Source organism: Hetaerina americana, unplaced genomic scaffold (assembly GCF_022747635.1).
Source record: "Hetaerina americana unplaced genomic scaffold, ioHetAmer1.1.p SCAF_20, whole genome shotgun sequence".
Lineage (NCBI taxonomy): Eukaryota > Metazoa > Arthropoda > Insecta > Odonata > Calopterygidae > Hetaerina > Hetaerina americana.
Window position 1 is genome coordinate 8429120 of NW_027286764.1, and position 12268 is coordinate 8441387.

At 41.0% G+C, this 12268-nt stretch overlaps 1 protein-coding gene across 1 annotated transcript in view; it reads right to left on the reverse strand.

The window, feature by feature from the left end:
* Positions 1-12268, reverse strand: part of LOC139688573 (uncharacterized) — a 490329-nt gene that overhangs the window by 109553 nt on the left and 368508 nt on the right. The gene's annotated exons all lie outside the window — the stretch shown is intronic.

A 12268-nucleotide genomic window follows, 5' to 3' on the forward strand; every position in this document is an offset into this window, starting at 1 on the left:
TCGCCCGTCGATAGACTTGCGGTACGATTTTAGCGCCGATCATTCGCATCGCCAACTTTTCCGTGATTCAATGATGTGTGCACTGTCATGTTATCAATGCCAATGATACTATCCGCAATCATGCGCACACTTGACAACCGACGGTCTTAATTCAGCACTTCACGCATAAGTCAGGAAAAAATTGTTACTGATCTTTTCATACAAACTTTAATAAGGTGAATAATAATATTTATGGGCTTTTAGCCTTAGAATTCAACTGCTATATCAAGGATAAATTAAGATCTTCCAAAAGTTATTATACTAACGGGAACAAAGATTGGTACGTGAGATTGCTGCGCGTCTTAGTCGCAGCTGTAATGATCATTATGATTCCTTCTCGGAATCATAATGATTATTGCAGAAAAAAATATTAATCTCCTTGCGTTCCATTTTATTGATTTTTAGTGGTTTCATTTCTGGTTGGGGGAAGCGGTGAGCGGAGACAGCCGGATGTAAGTTCCTTGACTTAAGCATTCCCTCGGCGACGCTCCGGTGGAGCTAATTGGCGTACGTCAGCATCGGCATTCAGGGAGCGACTCTGTATAATCGCGGCGTGGGCGCATCGCATATAGGCACAATTGAATGTCAGAATGCGTCGTCACCGACAGCACGCGCCGTGCATTTCGAGCAGCGGGGAGAATATCACCATCGTGCACCGCGCGCCGCGTCTCGAGCGAGGCCATAACCAAACACCACGATGCGATAATCCCTAATTGAATCTTGATAGCGCCGTTTCCTTCCTTTCTTTCCCGTCGCAGGCGACCCAGAGTGGCTTTTATGGAGGATAACGTATTGGAAAATAATTGATCCGAGCTCAGGGCTCCGCGAGGGTGGAAGGGAAGGGTTTATTTATACTCAAGCAGCCTTCGAAATTGAACGCGCACCGCCATGACACATTCAACAGCTGACCCCTTGATACTTGGACCCAAGTCTTGTTAAAAAGTGCCCAAAAACACTTTTGTCGAAAGGTTAATACCGATGAAGGGCTGTACATTCACAGCAGAATCAAGGTTAACGCGACATGAATTTTTTTTAACTCAGGATATGAAAGGATAAAAAACTCCTACCGGCTCAGCCTTCAAAATTTCATCCACTTAAATCTCAAATTGAATGTACCTTGGAACTTATTGGCCGTAAAAAGTCCTTTTTTTACTCAAACTAGTTCATGCATCCACAATTATGATGATCTATTTCCATAAACGATAAATAAAATTTGAACATTTCAAAAAAACTTCTGTTATTTGTACGATATTCGTATTAATCGCATTATGGCCCAATATTCTGTACAATATTTAAGGTAAACTGTATATAATAAGACGACATAGGAGCAGCATTTAAAGTGAGAGTGTTTATATATTTTAATACACTATTCACAAATCTATTAACCTGAAATATCACAGAAATGAATCCATGTGAAGTTTACTGTTGCTAATAAACTTCCCATTCCAATGGAAACAAGTAAGAATTAAGCTATTATTTGGGCACTATGGGAAAATAACTACCTCAGCCGTTCAATTTTATTATTTGAGACTCATAATCGAAGTGGTTCAATGTAAAGGCGCTGTTAAAAAAAGATATGAGCCCCATAAGCACTACCAGCAAACTGCCAAATATTGCAGATATATTGGCAGGGGCAGGTGATTTCGTGCAGTGAGTTTAAATCGGAATCCTCAAGGAATATCCTGAGGGAAGAGAGTGGAGGCATGTAGGGTATTATATCTCATCCCCTTCAAATCCTTCACGCACATTTGGCATTATCTTTTGCAGATTTCTAAGGGATAAAAGAAGTGGGCAGTTCACTTACATAATTTACATTTTAAGTGCTTGAAATAAAGTTTTTTTTAATTTCATAGGTAACGGTAATGATGATTTGTCGTACATGCATTAAATAGTTACGGAGACGCATTTTATGCATATTAATATTCAAAGACTTGCATGTTACCGGGAAACGGCGTTAGAGTCCTATTAGCGTTCCAACGGTCAAAGGCGTATCCTCTTAAATACCTGAAAACTTCGTCGGCAAGCGAAAAAGACTTGGGCCTTAGTCCCTCCGCAGCTGGCACTTATGTGATTTACGAGTGGTGAATCAACATGCTTCCAATGCTTTGACTGCTGCTTTGTCCCTTGGGTATTATAGTGGACCCAAGTTTCATTTGTGGGTACTAGCTAACTCAGAAAATCGAGTTGGCTGCCCTTAAAACGGGCCAAACATTGCCCGGAAATTTCCATTCTGATGCCTTTGTGATCCTTCGTAAAGAGGCACTCATCTGGCAGATAATTTTCTCATATCCAATTTCACTGTTAAAATGTGATATCCCCCCGCTCAGATGACATCCCTGCAGCTTCAGCAATTTCTCGCCCTTTGAGTTGGCAATATTCCATCACCATTTTTTACACTTTTGCAATAATATCTGGGTATTGTGACACAATTTGGACGATAACTGCGATGATTATTACCTAAGCTGAGCCGAGAAAACTAAAACTCGTTAAGCTATGCACTTTGCAAGTGTTGAATATAAAGGCGATGAGTCTTCCAGTATGTTCTGAAAGTCTGTATGAATTTCCTTTGCTTTCATACCTTTCTTCACGAAGTATTTAATCGCTGCTAGGATCTCAATTTTTTCCATCTTAAGACATCACTACACGGGAACAACAACGGAGAGGCATCCGCATCACTCACAAGAGCAATGACGCGTTACGTGTTTACTCATAGAGAATTATCTATTAATACACGGGAAACTCGTGGCCCTAGCGCCGACATCTGGCGGTGATTCAGAGACCCTTTCTGACTACCGCCCTCGTAAATCCTCCCGGGCCATGTTGTACGTGTCTTATTAAAGGGAAAATATATCCAACCTTCCCCCAAAAGGTGTCGAAAGGAAGCTAGTGTTAAAACTAGTGTTTCCACACGGAATACGTTTCAGGCTCAATCCCAGTTTGCTCCTTAACGGATGATAATATGGCGCACACTCCGGGAATCTTTGCCATGCATAGACTGTGGGGAAGAGCCGACTCATGTTTCTTTAAACCATTTCTTTAGTTTTCAGTGCAAAAATTTTAACTATATTCAGTCTATAGTTGTATATTTCTCTAAACTAATCTTCATTTACTACCAAACGGGGGCGGAATTACTTTCGTTTCCAAATTAGTCACGTGATGTTGATTTATGCTTATTAGATACAAAATGTCTGACTGGCTTTCTGCGAGATCAAGTTACACTTTTACCTCTGGAGGATGAAAAAACATTAATACACACCGCGTTTAATTACTTAATTTTGAGAAGTGAAGTTAATTATTATTTGAAATTTAATATCATAAAAGTATAATAAAACACATTTATATAGTTAAATACTGATTTCCGTAAACGTTAGCTTCCAAGTCTTATTGAATTTAATAATTTGAACGAAAACAAATTCTCCTCTTCTTATCGAAAGGATTTCTTGCTTGTGTAACATAGTGCCCACTAGGTTCAGATAATTACCCATTGGTCAATTTAAAGGAATGGTTTTCAACTAAGTGGGGGAGATATCGTACCAATATCAATCCATACGATATGTATTCCAATTGAATAACACTACAAGTAGTGTACTAACTTATTTTATACGATTTTCTCATTGAGTAGCCAAAACAATGTCGGAATGGTATTCCCCCAAAACGTTTCGATGCACGTTTAACATTGAAGTTTACTTGTGCCCATAACTTCCTGAAACTAAATGCAACACTGATGGGTCAATCTTTCCAATCACGCATTTCCATCACAGACTGAGCGTTGCAGTTCCAGATTAAACCATGACAACTCCGCTCGTGCCAGTAAATGAGGGACACTAAGTTGTGTTTGCATGCAGATAAGTGCACGTGTGTGTGAAAAGGAGACTTGATTCGCAAGAGGTGGGTGTAGGGGGCGGGGCGTATACGGGGAGGTGGGAACGGGGCCGGGGGGCTGTCGCAGAGCAAACACGCCCCACCAGCCGGCCACCCAAATCCATACGGCATGCCCCCCACCACCCTCGCCCCCCTCGCGTCCCGCCTCTACATACACATGTATTTATTGCACTCTACTCCATTGTATATCGTACTGCATGTGAATTACCGTACAGTATTGCGCACTATCATATTCATTGTAATTAATTTATTTTTTAATATCTTACAAGTTTTCGCTGGTTTTTCACACCCCCTTCTTTGTGGGTGTTTACCTGCGTTTTTACTAGGGTCTTCGCATTTGAACTCCCAAGTTTTCTCCTGCAAAAGTACATCTTGTGCTTATTTCTTTATTATATATATATATATATATATATATATATATATATATATATATATATATATATATATATATGTGTGTGTGTGTGTGTATACATATACATATATATAAACACAAATGAGCATATAGAATTAGTATATTGAAGAAAATAGGAATAGATTGGAGGGAAATGAGGCTAATCGGCAACGTGTACGTGTCTCAGACTGCTCTAGTGCGAGTGGGGATAGAAAGGGGAAAAATATATATTTTATGTCTATGCGAGGTGAGATGGAATGATGGCGGGAATTACTGAAGTGATCAGTATAAAATAATATGCAGTGGCGGGGACGAGAGCCAACGATGGGTTGCCATAGTATTAAATGAAGAGGTAGGGAGCAGGTAACGGATAGATTATTAATAGTAGAGATAAAAGCAGAACCGACGAACTTGGTTATTATTCAGGTATACATGCCACCGAGAAACAATACAGAGGAAGAGGCCGATAGGATATACTATCAATTAGAAGACATAATCGCGTGTGTTCCCGAAGGGAAACATTTGATAGTGATAGGGGATTGGAAAGCGACTGTAGGCGAAGGAAGGGATGGTGATGAAGTGGGGGACTACGGTTTAAGCACGAGGAAGGACCGCGGGGAGAAAGCAGTTGAGTTCTGCAGGAGACAGGGGTTAGTCATCACCAACACTTGGTTTAGACACCACAAAAGACCCAGGTATACATGGAAAATGCCAGGTGAATCAGAAAGGCATCAGCTACATTATATCCTGGTTAGACACAGGTTTAAAAATAGTGTGATAAATTAGGACAGCTTCCTGGGAGCGGATGCGGACTGTGACCACAATTTAGTTTTTATAAAATGTAGCGTCCGTTTAAAAAAGATAGGGCAGGGGCGGCGGGTTAGAAAATGGAATGCAGAAGCATTAAATGGTTTGGAAAGAAAGGAGTACAAACAGACGGTAGAGGAAATCATGGAGGATGGTAAAGAGCTAATTGCTGTTGAAGAAAAATGGGAAAGGATCAAGATAGGGTTATCGAAAGCCGCTAATGACACTATGGCACCGTTAACGCTAAAAGGACTAGGAAACCATGGATCAAGGATGAGATGATTACAAAGTTGGATGAGAGGAGAAAGTGAAAAAATGTGTATACAGAGTCAGGCAAAATGAAGTACAAAGAATTAAACAATAAATTGAGGCGGGATACAAATAAAGCAAAAGAAGCATGGTGGAAGACGTAGTGCGAAGATAGGAAAAGTTTGCAGAAGAAGGTTGAAATTGGTACGCTGTACAGCAAAGTTAAATCTTTATCGGGAAGTAAGAAAGGGATATTTATCCTAACAGTTAAAGTTAACACGGGTAAGAAATTAGTTGACGCAGGAAAGATCCAAGAGGAAGGGTGAAATCGGTGCGCTGTACAGCAAAGTTAAATCGTTATCGGGAAGTAAGAAAGGAAGAGCTATGCTAACAGTTAGAGATATGGCGGGTAAGGTAATAGTTGACGCAGGGAAGATCCAAGAGAGATGGAAGGAATATATAGAAGAACTGTATAGTAAAGAACTTAGACAAACAAAGTAAGACATTGAAAAAGAATACGACGTAGAGAAAGATAGCATAGGTCAAGGATTACTAGACGATGAGATATAATGGGCATTAAGGGAGATGATACTAAATAAGGCCGTGGAGGTGGATAACATTCCCGTGGAACTATTGAATTGTTTAGGAAAATCTGGCAGGAAGAGGCTTTAAGGGCTGATGCGTAGTATCTATGAGGAAGGAATCTGGCCGGAAGACTTTGTGAAATCAATTTTAGTTCCTATTCCTAAAACGGTTAAGACTATATCATGTCAGGACTACAGAACAATAAGTTTGAAATCCCACGCAGCTAAAGTTGTTCTTAGAATCATAAACAAAGGATAGAGAGTTGGGCAAATGATTACTTAGGGGATGAACAGTTTGGGTTTAGGAAGGAGAGAGGTACGCGTGATGCCATTGCAGTAATGAGATAATTAATCGAGAGGAGTATAGAATACAACCAGGAGGTATTTGCCTGTTTCGTAGATTTCGAAAAAGCGTTTGATAGAGTGAATTGGGAAAAACTGACGAGTATGTTTCAGGAAATAGGAATAGATTGGAGGGAAAGGAGGCTAATCCGCAACCTGTACATGTCTCAGACTGCTCAGTTGCAAGTGGGGAACGGGGAGTCCGGATGGACAGTGTTATGAAGAGGTGTAAGGCAGGGTTGCCCATTATCACCGTTGCTGTTCAACCTGTATGCAGAGGAAATGAATAAAGAGGCATGGTAAGAACTCGAGGTAGGAATGAAAGTGGGAGGGGAATTCGTAAAATCAGTTAGGTTTGCTGATGACCAAGCTTTAGTTTGTCTGTCAGCCAAGGGGTTGCAAGCATTGCTTAGTGAATTGGAAATTCAGTGCGACAGGTATGGGATGAGAATCAATATTAATAAAACTAAGGTTATGCGATTCTCTAGAAAGAAAAAGGCTAAGCTAAACATTAAAATAGGAGGGCAAAAACTAGAGCTGGTAGAAAAGTCTACGTATCTCGGAAGTGTTTTGGACCAACACGGTCAAAGTAGTAGGGACGTAAGGAGAAGAATTGTGCTAGGCAAAGAGGCTTTCACAAGGAGGAGGGAGTTGATGACAGGGACGTTGAGTAAGGATATTAAGGAAAGAATAGTAAAAACTTTGATATGGAGCGTAGCTATGTACGGCGCGGAAACGTGGTCATTGAAGCAGGAGAATAGACGTAGACTGGAGGCTTTTGAAATGGGGGTGTGGAGAAGAATGGAGAAGGTGAAATGGACAGAGAAGAAAACAAATGATGAAGTACTTGGTATGGTGGGCGAAGAGAGGGGTTTGTAGGGGAAAATCCTATGGAGGCAGGAAAAGTGAATGAAGGGGATATTGACTGGCATTTGGATGTTGTAGTCTTTTATAGAGGGGAAAATGTTAGGCAAACGAGGAAAGGGAAGGAACAGGATAGGGATGTTGGACGGGATGGAGGGAGGAAGAAGGTACCCAGGGATGAAGAGGGACCTGATTGAAAGTAGGATGCTGGATTTTGTGTTTTGCTAGGAGTTACAAATTATTTATTTAGTAGATGTGTCTATCCAAAAACTAACCTTAACCGGTAGATTACCTTATAATAATAATTTAAATACTGTTGTTATATTCACTGGTGAAACAGGACGTAAAAGTGTTAGGTGGATTGTTGAGTGAAAAATTCTGTCGAAATGCGTGCACAAATCACGATGGGTTTAAAAGGCTCAAGAATGCTGTAAAAAAGGCAATATCCATGCTTAGTTTATTTTATCCGTTAAAATACAAATGAAAAACATTAAAATATTGTGTAAAATAATTAATTCGAATATTAATAATTAATTCGGATAGATAATTAACGCCTGAGTTTACACAGAATTGCACATGTGGATTTTTTTCACGACCTCGGACTCCCTACAGTTTAATTATTTTATAATCGGATGGTGTCACGCTGTAACAAAACATGGGCCGTGGTTAATGAACGTGACACGTAGCATTACTTTATTTCCATTTTCCGTAAACCTCTAAGAAAAATGAAGTGATTCCCTTTGATCACAATTCTTCTGACCATAAGAAACGTTAATTTTATAATTACAATTTATATTTATAACTCTTGGATTAGTAGCCTAGGGGTTATTCTACGGGTATCGATATACATATAGGATAAATACATAATTTAATTATTGAAGACTTTGAATATGGGATCTTACACCTCATTTTTAATGGTGTGTATTCTCATTAGAAATTACTTGTGCAACCTGTAATAATAGCTCACTGACGGCATTGATCATTTATTGGACGGAAAATTTCACAGCCACGACCTTATACTATATATTAGACAATATGATACGCTGACGAAGAAATTTCTTTCTTAATTCCTTACCCAACTTGGAAGCTTTTCTTAAATGTCTGATGCAATTAACAATCATATGGGTACCTAAATACGAGATGATGGCTTAGTTAATCTGTTTCCTTATCCTAATATCATCACATCATGAAACTTTATTCAGATATTTCTTAGCCATAAAAAACAAAAATGAAATGAATATCTAAATATGCTTAACTCTGGCCTTAAAATAATTTTCCCATCTCACATTTCATGGGTTTGAGAATGAAACATAGTTTTTTAATCAAGAAGAAAAGAGATCAAGGAATGAGAAGTAAAGCAGTGCACATTTTTGAGCAGGTCTGGGATAATAATGAAATAGTGATCTTTATTTTTGGTCAAGATTGAAGCTATGAAGACTCTTCTGCCACCCACCCGCGGTTAAACAAGGCAATTAATAGAGAAATTGTTAATTGGAAAAATGGGTTTATGCAAACCAATTGCATTTTACCTTACTGTCTCTAGCGCTAACTAATTGCTTCAAATATACACTTTTTTATAGTAACAATTCCATTATTCTTGTATATAACTTGTATCCATTTCTTCGAAGTTAAAGCACTTTTTTAAAGCGATCATTGTTTTTTAACGTCAATAACAAGTTTCTGGCATATTTTTTTAAAATTATGTAAAAACTATTAAGTATATATGCTGTGAAAAATCGAAATTAATCTGGGAAACAATCACCAATTTTCACTGCTATTTTCCTCTAAATCGGCCGTTTTCCTCTCAATAGACGCACGTCAGAGGGGAGAGAAGTTTACCTGTGCATGTACCGCAATACCCATCTCATGTAGCCATACGCATGACCCTCCGCTCATACCTGACCCTCGCGGTTCTCCACTCATGGCTCACGAAAGCGTAATAGCTCAATCCTGAGCCCTTAATCCAAATCGGCGTCCCTTTGATGCGGCCTCGTACACTACGAAATAAGGGACCCACGTCCGAGAAGGGGCGGCCCTCGCTGCCAGACTGCCTCCAGGTCAGGACACGTCCTCACCTCACCTCCACTCCTTTCCTTTCCCTCATCCCTTTTCCAAAATCCTCATTTTCCACCCATCCCCTTTCCGCACCCCCTTTCCACCCTTTCCCCACCTCCCCAATTCCCACCTCAACTGAACAGGCAATCGGGGATTACGCCCCCTGGTCTGCGTGTGGGTGAGTGTTCCCCGCCGGCGTCCCCATCTCCCTCCCCCAATCTCCTCCCTCACGCCCGCCAACTCCCCCGCGGGCGGGATTGTATGCGATGGTTAGCTAATTGAACGGCCCGTGCCGTGTTTTGAAAAATGTTCTGGCTGTTTTAACTGCCCATCGGAACTGAGGCGCTCAGAAAACCCACGATTCTTGAAAAATCATTTTGTCAACCCTTCCTCGACCCTCGCTACCCCCTCCATCCCGGTGCCATGTTGCCCAGGGGATGCCTCACAGCCTCGCCTTAGGGTGCTCACGCTGCTCTTGACCCAAACCTTTCATTTCTGGCTTTCGAGAGTGGTGCTTCATGGACTAGGGCCGGTGGGTGCAGAGAGTGCTTTCGTAGTAATACTTGCTTAGCACAAATATGCAGGCAAAGCAGTGTTTTTCCTCGTACGTAACATCATATGGCGCCTAGCCAGACCCGATTTCTTCGCAAAAACCAGTCAATAGAGACAGATGCTTCCTTTTGCTACTTATTATTTCCTTTTAGATGCATAAATACTGCTGGGAAAACATGCATGATATGATTCATATTTGCTATGTGATCATTTATAGATTAAATTCGCGAGCGATTTTCTATGGTTTCCATTTTGCATAACTCCGTACCTGGATATTATAACAATATATTTTCATACATTTCGCTTCTTTTGGACGGCCTCTTGTTTTATCGCTCCTGTTTATGTCGTTTTAATAGAGTAGAATTATAACAGAAATGTTAATAGACATACGTATTGAAAATTTGTGCTATGAAGAGGTCGATCGAGTGAGCGCTGGATGACTGTGGTGGGTTAAACTTTAAGGAAAAAAGACGTTAAATTTTCTGGAGCCAAGGATTACGTTTGAAAGTACACGTGAGTGAGAGAGAGAGACGGAATAAAACGCAGGGAAGAGTGGTTTAATTAGTAAGAGAGAATAAGTTTCATTCTTTAACATACAGCGAGTCTTTCCTTGAGAGAGTTCGACCCGTAAGAGGGAAATTCCCTGCTGCCACGAGCATTTTCTTTTCGCACGTGTTCGACGCAAATTAGACGTAATTTTAATGCGTGCGCCTTTTCGGCGGAGAAATACCACTAGCTAGTGGACTGGCAATTTATAGTAGGGGTTCACCCATTCGCCTTTCTCATTTTGCAAGGTAATATTTCGCAGGAGCATCCCAATCCCTAGTTATCAAATTCCACGGCGCCACATGCAAGCCATTGCATTATTTAATTGCTGCAGCCCCACTGAGATCGTTCTCCGGGGAGCACAAGACGGGAAGAGTGGGCCGGCGGCAGGGGCATTCAAGGAACCAATGCGAGCGCTCGCGGGCGAGATCAGGGATGGACGGGAGTAGGGGGGGGGAGCGTAATCCCAGCCCCCCCCCCTGCCTGCGAATGGGGTTGTTGGCCCGTGACCGTGTGGCTCCGCGTTCGGTTGCGGCTTTCATGCATAGATTATTCGCGGTGAGCACTGACAATAGCCACGAGTGCAGTGCTTACAATTCAATTCCAACGCCTGCAGTCGAGTGCAGTAATTCAGTCTTTGTGTGTGCTTCCACAGCGATTTTATTCTGTTGCTAGAAAGACCGGTGAGATAAATGTGCACGAATTTTTTAAATTATTTTGCGTTGCTCTTTTAAGTACAGTCGGTGGTAACAGTCCATCATATGCAATTTTAATTCCTTTTTATTCCCGCTTTGCACTCGTGCTGACATGACCGTAACAAGGAGTTTATTGAAAATTTGCAGTTTCATTCAAAACGCCAAAGAAGATCAATTTTATATCCATGTGCGTGATTGTGCATGAGGATCACGTTAAAAAAATTTGATCAATTGAATCGCCTCTGCCTCCTGGCAACGCCTCAGAAAATTCAGCAGTAATTGCAGGCCCACAGTGACCCTGTCCCCAAAGAATAAGAAAAAATATCAGAATTGCATGTTGAACGTATTCTCAGATCAGAACGCGGAATGTAATTTGAACATCGCTGGTGGAATTCATTTAATACTTTTGGGGGTACATTTTAAAATAATTTAAATAAAATAAAGCCCTCCTCTTGCACACAGAGTTGTTGCTAGTTTTGGGAGGTTAGGAAATAAAATTTATATATGTATATATATATATATTTATATATATATATATATATATATATATACAACACTTTTTGAAAGTCTCGCGGACGTGAATAATAATGTATAACACTTGGCACTAGTGGACACAGACAAAACACAGAAAAACACAAAAAAGAGACTCACTATTTTTCGAATTTTGAATTTGAAATCGCTTTCCTTAAAGTGGACGGGCTTTGAATGGTTTCAACGGTTTTTTTATGGGAGAGTTTATTCCCTTAGCCCGGATGCTTGCGAGTTCCTCCGGTAGCTCTTCGGCTATCGAATGGGTCAACCCGCAGCCCAAAAAGGGGGTCATTGCCCAAGGGGGTCGCAGTGTTGATATTTGCTGGCGTTGATGATTGGATCAATCGCTGTACGCCATTTTCTTGTGCAAACGCGGCAGTCCGAGTTAACTCCCGAATATTAAAACGTCTTCAGAATAGAGATTGCGCGTCTAAGGATCGGTTTGCACTTCCATACCTGACTCAACCGGCTTCATAGCTCCATTGGCTTCGTCCCTTCACCCTGTCCCCCCCTGTCCCTTCGTCCCCCCCCCTGTCCCATTGAATGTCCACCTCGGTGGTGAGACCCATTGGGCATTCTATGGGCTGCTGTTTTCTCCAGATAGGCTTGGAAGTATTAGAATCACACCATGAGTGACAGACTGAGCAATATTATCTCTTTGATACATTGATTTCCATTGCAGAGACTGCGTCCATCGATAAACAGATTAAGAGAGTGTGAGATTGAAGAGA